Here is a 9,754-nt window from a genome sequence, read left to right as displayed (position 1 = left end):
AAAAAAAAAAAAAAAAAAAAAAAAAAAAAACAGCTTCCATAATAGAAGAATTCATAATAACTGCCCCTCCACTTCCCATGCGAAGGCATTCCAAAGCTTATTAAGTAACTGCACATTCTAAAAGACAGCCCAGGGCTTGACAGTATGTCATCTGCAGGTCATGTTACTACCTGCATTTTGTTCAGAATAACTGTAGAAATTAAGGTTGTAACTGAGCCACCGAAATGACTAGGGCTGCCTGCATTCTGTCAACATGTCATCAATCCTCCCTGACTGTTTCATCTGAAGAATTTCCAAAATTCCTGATGCAACAGTTTCTAGCAATTATTTATTTATATTTTATTTATTTTTTTACAAAAAAGAAACTGATACAGTTGTGGCTGAAATAGATGGAAAACTTGGGTAATGCCAAACAGTATACATTATGGGAATTTAAAAAATGTATTAGATAAAAATATTCAACACCATTAGTTAAAATTAATATTCACTATAAATAACACTGTTGCACTGAAGTATTATTAGTAAAGCAATAGAATTGGCTGGGCGCGGTGGCTCACGCCTGTAATCCCAGCACTTTGGGAGGCGGGGGGGGGCGGATCATGAGGTCAAGAGATTGAGACCATCCTGGCCAACATGGTGGAACCCCATCTCTACTAAAAAAATACAAAAACCAGCTGGGCGTGGTGGTGGGTGCCTGTAGTCCCAGCTACTTGGGAGGCTGAGGCAGGAGAACTGCTTGAACCCAGGAGGTGGAGGTTGCAGTGAGCCGAGGTTGCACCACTGCACTCCAGCCTGGCGCCTGGTGACAGAACAAGACTCTGTCTCAAAAAAAAAAAAAAAAAAAAATAGAATCAACTGGCATTCTTTTAAAATGCTATAATGATATGATAGGCATTTTATATATAGGAGCTCTGTAAGAATAGTTGGCTTTCTTCTCACATCTCCTAAGTTTGAAGGTTTGAGGTGCAACGTTGGAAAGGTCTGTGGTGAGTGACGGCTTGTTGAAGGCTGAGGTGAGCTGATGTCCCCGTATTTCCTTCCCGATCTATAGGTCAGCACGTTAAATCTAGTCCCTCAGAACACTAGCCAGAACAGCCTTCCCAGGAAAGCCAGTCTCTAACTTCTGTCGCAATGTAGTCTCCCTCTTCCTGGAAAGGAATGGAGGCATCAAGTGTGGCTCATCACAGCCCTTCCCTGCTTCTAAGACATTATGTCAACAGTGACTCGTTTTTAAAAAATTGAGATAATCGTGACACAGCATATAATTCACTCTTTTAAAGTGTACACTTTAGTGGTTTTCGTATATTCACAAGATTGTGCAACCATCATCACCAACTCCAGTACATTTTCCTCACTCCCACGAGAAACCCCGGACCCATTCGCAGTCCCTCTCCATTTCTCCTTCCTTCAGCTCCTGGCAGCCACTAATCTGTTTTGTCTCTATGGATTTACCTGTTCTGGACATTTCCTATGAATGGAATCATGTAACAGTGGTTTTTTGTGTCTGGTTTTTTGCACTGAGCATAATGTTTTCAAGGTCTATCCATGTTGCAACATGTATCAATACTTCATTTCTTTTTATGACTAATTTTCCATTGTGTGGATACAACCAGCCATCCACTGGGTGGTTTCCACTTTTTGGCTATCATGAATAAGGCTGTTATGTACATTTGCATAGATTTTTGGGTGGGCATATGTTTTCGGTTCTATTGGGTGGGAGTTCCCTACCACCCTGGAGTGGAATTGCTAGACTATCTAGTAACTCTGTTTAACTTTTGAGGAGCTAGGAGACGGTATCCCAGGGCCGCTGTACCCTTTACATTCTCACCAGCAATGAATAAGGGTTCTAATTTCTCCACCTCTACACAAACACTCGCAACTGCCCATCTTTTTATTATATCCATCCCAGTGGGACTGTGGTTTTGATTTGCACATCCCTGACTAATAATGCTGAACATCTTTCATGTGCTAATTTGTCATTTTTATATCTTTCTCGGAAAAATATCCCTTCGAACCCTTTGCTCACTTTGAAATGGGTTGTTTTCTAAAGATTAAACTCTGATCAGATACATATTCTCCCATTCTGTGGGTTATTTCACTTTCATGGTAGTGTTCTTTGGATACAAATTAAAATTTAAAAAATCTTTTGTTTCTTTGGTTGCTCATGCTTTAGGTGACATACCTAAGAAGCCATTGACTAATCCAAGGTCATAAATACATATGTAAATCTATGTTTTCTTCTAGGAATTTTCAGTTTTAACTCTTAAATTTAGGTCTTTGATCTGTTTTGAGGTTTATATATATATATATAGTACCAGGTAGGAGTCCAATTTCATTCTTTTGCAAGTGGAGATCCAGTTTTCCCAGCACCACTCTTTGAAAGGACAATTCTTTCCCCAATGAGTTGTCAACTGAACATAAATGTATGGTTGTTTTTTGTTTTTTGTTTCCTGGAATCTCAGCTGTATTCCACTGACCTGTGTGTTTATCCTTATGCCAGCGCCACATAGTCTTGAATAGCTCTGTAATAAGTGCTGCCATTGGGAAATGTGAGCCCTCTAGCTTTGTTCCTTTTCAAGACTGTTTTGGCTATTCTGGGTCTCCTGCATTTCCATGAGACATTTTCTGATTAGATTTGTCATTTTCTGCAAAAAAGGCAGCTGAGATTTTGATAGAGATTGTGTTCAATCTGTAGGTCAATTTGGGGTGTATTGCCATCTTTAACAATAATAAATATTACAATCCATGAACGTGAGACATCTTTCCATTTATTTACATCTTCTTTAATTTCCTTTGATGACATTTTATAATTTTTACTGTACAAGTCTTGAATTTCTTTTGTTAAATTTATTCCTAAGTATGTTACTCTTTCAGATGCTAGTGTAAATAGAATGGTCTTCTTAATTTAATTTTTAGATTGTTTCTTGCTAGAATACAGAAATATAATTTTTGTATATTGATCTTATATCCTGCAACTCTGCTGAACTGGTTTATCAGTTCTCATTTTTTTTTGAGATGGAGTTTTGTTCTTGTTGCCCAGGCTAGAGTACAATGGCACGATTTTTGGCTTACTGCAGCCTCTGCCTCCCGGGTTCCAGCAATTCTCCTGCTTCAGCCTCCAGAGTAGCTGGGATTACAGGTACGCACCACCACACCTGGCTAATTTTTTGTATTTTTAGTAGAGACAGGGTTTCACCATGTTGACCAGGCTGGTTTAAACTCCTGGCCTCCAGTGATCCGTCCGCCTTGGCCTCCCAAAGTGCTAGGATTACAGGTGTGAGTCACTGCGCCCAGCCTATCATTTCTAACAGTGTGTGTGTGCGTGTGTGTGTGTGTGTGTGTGTATGTGTTCCTTAGGATGTTCCATATACAAGATCATGCATGTCATCTGCAAAGAGATATAATTTTATTTCTTCCTTGCAATAGGAATGCTTTTAATTTTTTTCTTGACAAATTCTTGTGGTGAAAACCACCAGCACCATTTTGAATAGAAGTGGCAATGGTAGAAATTGCTGTCTTATTCCCATCTTAGAGCAAAGCTTTCAGTCTTTCCCCCTGAGTATATTGTCAGCTGTGGGCGTTTTCTAGTGCTCTTTTCAGGCTGAGAATTAGCACTGACTCTTGATTCCTTATCCTCAGTTACTACCAATCAGTCCTCAAATCTTGATAATTTTATCTCAATATATCCCTTGTAGCTTTTCTTTTACATACTCATCATCAATGCCCAGGTTTAGATCCTCATCATCTCTTGCCTAGATTGTAAGGCCTTTAGGGTACACAGGGTCTATGTGCATATGTATTTTTATTTATCAAAAAAGGCTATATTCATTAAAGAAAATCAAGATGCTGTGAAAAATGAAGAAAAGAACAGGCAGCAGCTACCGGAAATGAAAATATCATTGCCAAAACAAAAACAAAAACCAAACCAAAACAGTGGGGAGAGTAGGAGAATAAAATTAAGGCAACCTCCAAGAATAAAGCAAAAACATGGAAGAATACACAAATCAAATGGAGGAACTTCTGTTTCAGCAGCACGACGGGTCTACTATTTCCAACAGTCCTGCTGAATGAAACAGCTAAATGCTGGATAAAAGATTAATTTTTTTTTCCTAAATGTGATGCTGAGAAAAGAATAAAATGTTATCAAAATAATGTAGATCATTCTTACAGATAAAACACTAGGTGTTTTTAAGTATATGGTAGGATTCACTATATTTTTCTATTTTTCTTACAGATAAAACACTAGGTGTTTTTAAGTATATGGTAGGATTCACTATATTTTTCTATTTGTTCTCATCTATTGCTTGAGATAGACTGTTTTCTCCCTGCCTTCAATCTCTGTGCCCCTCAACCGCACTGAAAAAGTCCACACTGAAACCTTCACTTTTTGCCTGCGGCTTATATCTGCTCATGTCACTTCTCTGCTTACAAACTTCAAACCTCAAAGGCCTCCCCATTCACTCCCCAGTCACATATAAGTCTCTGAGCAGTCATAAAGGACTCTTCACAACTTGATCCTAGTCTGATTTTAGACCCCCAAACAACAGCCCCTCCCTTCTGCTCCAAGTTCCCTATCATCAAGCAACCAGGACTAATGTATTCTCTAACTGCTTTCTACATGCCTTACTTGTTCCTCACTCCCTCCCTACCGTGGCTTAAACTAGGGTAAAATCTGAATCAGAAGCAACTAAGCCCAGATGAATGGTCATTTCTGATTCCACAAGGCAATTCAACACTTTCCTACCTATGATAGTGTAGTCACAGCACTGCATTGCATCATTTTTCACACTATCTTGTACATGTATATACCATCCATCCTGAAAGATGTCATTCAGATAAAATAACACACATGAGGAGAAGCGGTGGTGGGGTTAAATAAAAGTTGTGGTTTTATTGGCTCTAAATAATTTAGTTCTAAAACATCTCTTCGGAAAAAGGTTTTATGGTTGACTTGGGAAAGAAAGTAGAATAAATAAAATCATTAGGCAGGATAAGTTAACGTGGAGACTTTTCAAACTGTGCGCCATTATCTACTGGTGGTTTGTAAAATCTGTATAGTAGCTTGTGACCAGCATTAAAAAAAATTAAAAAAAGAAATGGGAAAGAAAATACTGTAGCGTACTGCACACAGTAACTTTAGATTCGTGGTACTTTTGTTTCAGTTTCACTCTTACATGTATGTACACATACACACCTAAATGTACATACATGCATTTGTATAATAGATCATAATGTAAAATGCATTTCTTACTGCAGGTTTGCTCCAAAATGCTTAAAAGCCAATGAGTCAACAGTTCAAGGACAGACTAAAAAAACCATTGCTATTACAGTAAAAAGACAAGTTAAGGATGTAACAGCAGGTGAAAATGCTTAGGATGAGTGATCTCATGGCATATTCTGACTTTACACATGAGGCAACTGGACCACAAACACAGCAAAGGCTGCTCTGGCTCTCTGAGCACTTTAAAGCATTTGTGTCTCTCTAACATGGCAGCATCAGAATGCAGGGCACGTCCCAGTGATGTGCAGGTCTCTCCTGATCTCACTTGTGTTGTTCCTGTCTTCATGATGCACTTAAAATCCGGTTATCATCTAACAGAACAAAGAGTCGTAGGTTGTAGGTTAAACTTATAAACTAGTTTTTGCTAACCATTCTGAGATGTACCATCCTAGAAAATAAGAGACAGTAAATTTCAGAAGTGATCATAATGAAATAATAGAGGATGTAAAAGTAATTCCAATCACTGTGTTACAGTATTGTACCATGGTTAATTTACCGGGTTTGACAATGCACCATGGTTACGTAGGATGTTACCACTGGGGAAGCTGGGTGAAAGGTACTTTGCAACTTATGAACATAAACTATTTCAAGGTAAGAAGTTTTTAAAAAATTAGAGTATTTTGTGAATTTCAAGGATCAGTCCAGCAGGGTATTTCAAGATTTACCCCACCGCAGTGATCCTGTTTATCACTCACTACTGATGAGCTTAGAGCTGAATTCTCTTATTTCAAATAAGCAAACTCCACTGCACCTTGTGTCACTCGACTTGCCTTCAATACTGTGCTTCTCTAAACTAACTGTGGCAGTATATTATTCTCTAAAATCTTTTAATGTATTTCTTTATTTGTGTCAATTTAAATTAGATCAGGACTGTGTGGTCAACTTTTTAGAGGACATACTAAGTTTTAAGAGGAAAAATGAGTTACGAAATAAATGTAAACTATCGTTTGATTTATAGACATCTATTGCTTCCATTTAGAGGACTTAGCAGTATGAAAGGTTATTTAGACTGTACTTTGGCTTAAGTGGAAAAAAGTTATGGCTGCAGTTGTATAAATCATTTCAAATACTGTTTGATTTTAGCTTTTAAGTGTCTGAGTTTTTCTAAATGTTCTGAGAAAGTTCGGTTCACTTTTCACTCTCCATAAATCAACAAGTATTTCAAAGCTTCCCCGAGACACAAAAAAACATACACATGTGAAAAGAATGATTGCATCATCACTAAGTTGGGAATTTGAAGATAATGTATATTAAAGAAAGCAAATAACTGCTTTCTTTCATAATTATTAAATATATACATTACAAATCAAGATGTGTGCAAGACACTAAGGTAAACTATTCTAACACATTAATAATCACATGTGGTCATGGAAGGCTGCTGGGAGCACGAATCACCCTAACAGTGCTCAAGCAACTGGCTGTGCGTTATCATGGGGACCCCTGGTGGCCCGGCCAATGGCTAGCCTTGCAGAGCAGGGATTCCCTCAACACTCACTAATGAAAGAATGCTGAACACATAGATTCCCGCCGATTTTAGTTTATTTGTTTTTCCTGCTTTGACACATCCGACATGCAACTGATTTTATTCACACATACCATTTTTATCATGTCAATTCCCTCTTATTTTTTTTTTCAATTCCCCTTTCAAGCTCTACATTATTTTATTATACTGACAACAACAATAATAATACATGGCATTTGTTTAGTGTTTACTGGGTGCCAGGCATTGGGCTAAGTACTTTGATCATACATTACCTCAGTCATAGCCCTATGATTTAGATACCACCATCTCACTGACGAAGCTCTCACGCCTAGCTTAACTGATTCTATAGCACCACACTCTACAGTACGCCTGAATCACCCACCATGTCTCATTAATCTCACCCTCCTCAGAGGAGCTACCTCTATTCTTGTTGTAACTCCTCCACACAGAGCTTCAGCTTTGTACAACCTGTTTCCACACTAACTTTCTCACTCCTGTCTTCATAATTTGAACATGCCACCTTCTATCCTGGAATGTTCTCTGCCCTCAAGCACACACACCAGCACTCTTTCAAATCATAGCTCAAACCAGAAACATTCCAAATAAGGATGTTCGCCTTTTCTATTATTATTTAGCATTAGTTTGAAAGTTCGTGCCATTCAATCAGCCGAGGACAAATAGAAATGTATAGCTGTTGGAAAGGCACAGCAAAAATATCATTTACAAATGTTGTGAGGAATGTATATCTAGAAAATCCTGACAATGTGGCAGATAAATATGAAAAATAGTATGCATTCATCAAGATTGCCAACCATAAAAATCAACAAACAAAAACAAGTAACTTTCTTCTGTATCAATGATAATCAGCTAGAAAACGGTGGGAAGATAAGCATCCCATTCACAACAAAAAATCATAAAGCAAATTCATTTAAAAAGGCATGAGGGACTTTTAAGAAGAACATCATAAATAAATGACAGTATGCTAGCAATAGGCAGGTCAATTGAATACTGGAGTAAAGATGTCATCATAAAAACCCATCAACAATCAATTACAAACTCCACAAATGATTATCCAGCTTGGGCAAGAACACCTGAGATGGAAAGCTGAGAAACAAATCTTGTTGCATATAAAAACCTAGTATCTGAAAAAAACATCTTTTAAAATCAGTGGGGAAAAGATGAATTATAACCATGCAGAGACACTAAGTCTGACAATGGCTCACATCTGTTATCCTAGCACTTTGGGAGGCTGAGGCAAAAGGATCACTTAAGCCCAGAGTTTGAAAACAGACTGAGCAACGTCATGAGACCCTGTCTCTACAAAAAACAATAATAAAAAAATTAACTAGGTGTGGTGGCATATGCCTGTAGACCCAGCTACTCAGGAGGCTCAGGCAGGAGGGCTGATTGAGCCCAGGAGGTCAAGGCTACAGTGAGCCGTGATTGAGCCCCTGCACTCCAGCCTGGGCAACAGAGTGAGACCCTGTCTTCAAAAAAGAAAAGAATAAAAAAAGAAAGAAAAACTAAAGCTGGTTCCAAATCTCATACTTTACACAAAAATAAATTTATATAATTAAAGATTTAAATGTGAAAAATAAAATCATAAGTACCAGAAGAAAATATGGGCAAAAATTTAAATTATCTAAGGTAAGAAGTTCTCTTTAAGCATGACAGGAAACTGAAAAAGTCTGATAGATTTAGCTAAAGCTAGCAAGCAAACCGACAAAATACACACAAGCAAACCAAGAAAAATAAAATCTTTCCAATGTTAAAAAATCATAAAACAAGATGAAAGATAAATAACAAAATAGGGGAAATGTATATCAAGAAGGATAATGAACATTCTCATAAAAATTAACAGCAAAAGAAAGACCAACATAAACATGGGAAAAATAAAACTAGGCATTTCACTCCCCATATAGTTGGTTAAAAAAAAAAAAAAGAAAGAAAAACATAAGGAAAGACAGTGATTTTACTAGTAATACAAGAATTGCAAGCAAAAATAAGTTAGCATTCGTGATGCATCAGATTGGCAAACATTAAAAGAAAATCAGCAGTGAGGGTTGTCAAGGGAAAACCTAATGTGTTGCACGACTTTGCAATGTGTCTGGGAACATAACTGTGCTTACCTTTTGGCCCAGCAGTACACTGTACGGACTTATTTTAAGGCTACAGTAGTCAAGTGCACAAAGAGATATGCAGGCCTTCGATACTGGTGAAAAAGGAGTACACAACCTTGAACAAGAGTAGGTGAATACTACTTCAACTAGGAGCAGACGTCACACACGGGCCTGGGAAGACACACCAGGGGTGATGGGAAGGCCACAGCTTGACATGCGGGTAAGTGGCAAGCAGACTGTCTACTCAAAACACACAGTGGTAAACGTCTTTGGAAAATGTCTGATGAACAAAAATGAACAAAGTTTAAACTACATATCTTGTTCAGGCTGCAACAGCAAAATACCACAGACTGGCTGACTTAAACAATAGAAGTTATTTCTCCTAGTTCTGGAGGCTGAGAAGTGCAAGGATCCGGCACCAGCAGATCCAGTATCTGATGAGAACCTGCTTCTGGTATGGAGTTGGCAGTCTGCTCACTGCATCTTCACATGGGAGAGAGACAGAGGTGGGGGAGGAGGGGGGAGGGGAGAGAGAGAGAGCGTGCGAGCGAGCGCACGAGCACGTACCAGCATGAGTGAGCATGCTTCTCCTGTTTTCTTCTAAGGCCCAATCCCTTCGTGAGGGCTCGATCTTCATACCCTGATGACCTCCCAAAGGTCCCACCTCTTCACACCAACTTACTGGGGGTCAGAATTTCACTCATTTTCACTTATTGATTTATGTATGTTTCATCCAGGCAAAGAACACACTTTCTCTTTCTTTTGTGTCCTCCACCATAGCACTTCCAGAGAATGCTCCGCAGTGAATGCGTGCTCAGCACTGTGAAAAGACTAGTTATCACCTCAAAGGACATCTCTTTTAAGATGTAG

The 9,754-nt window shown here is 38.5% G+C and overlaps 1 protein-coding gene and 1 long non-coding RNA gene across 3 annotated transcripts in view; both read right to left on the bottom strand.

Moving 5' to 3' along the window:
• The window catches only part of LOC116537877, an 8,689-nt gene extending 5,486 nt beyond the window's left edge, over positions 1–3,203 (bottom strand). The window contains exon 1 of the long non-coding RNA XR_004263393.1: positions 3,144–3,203. This is a non-coding gene — a long non-coding RNA (uncharacterized LOC116537877). The remainder of the gene's footprint in view (positions 1–3,143) is intronic.
• Positions 1–9,754, bottom strand: part of MIPEP (mitochondrial intermediate peptidase) — a 163,723-nt gene that overhangs the window by 42,798 nt on the left and 111,171 nt on the right. The gene's annotated exons all lie outside the window — the stretch shown is intronic.

Source organism: Sapajus apella, unplaced genomic scaffold (genome assembly GCF_009761245.1).
Source record: "Sapajus apella isolate SASKATOON/1434 unplaced genomic scaffold, GSC_monkey_1.0 scaffold114, whole genome shotgun sequence".
In the NCBI taxonomy this organism is placed as follows: Eukaryota; Metazoa; Chordata; class Mammalia; order Primates; family Cebidae; genus Sapajus; species Sapajus apella.
The sequence above is the reverse complement of the archived record's forward strand: the minus strand, read 5'-3'. Positions and strand labels throughout refer to the sequence as shown.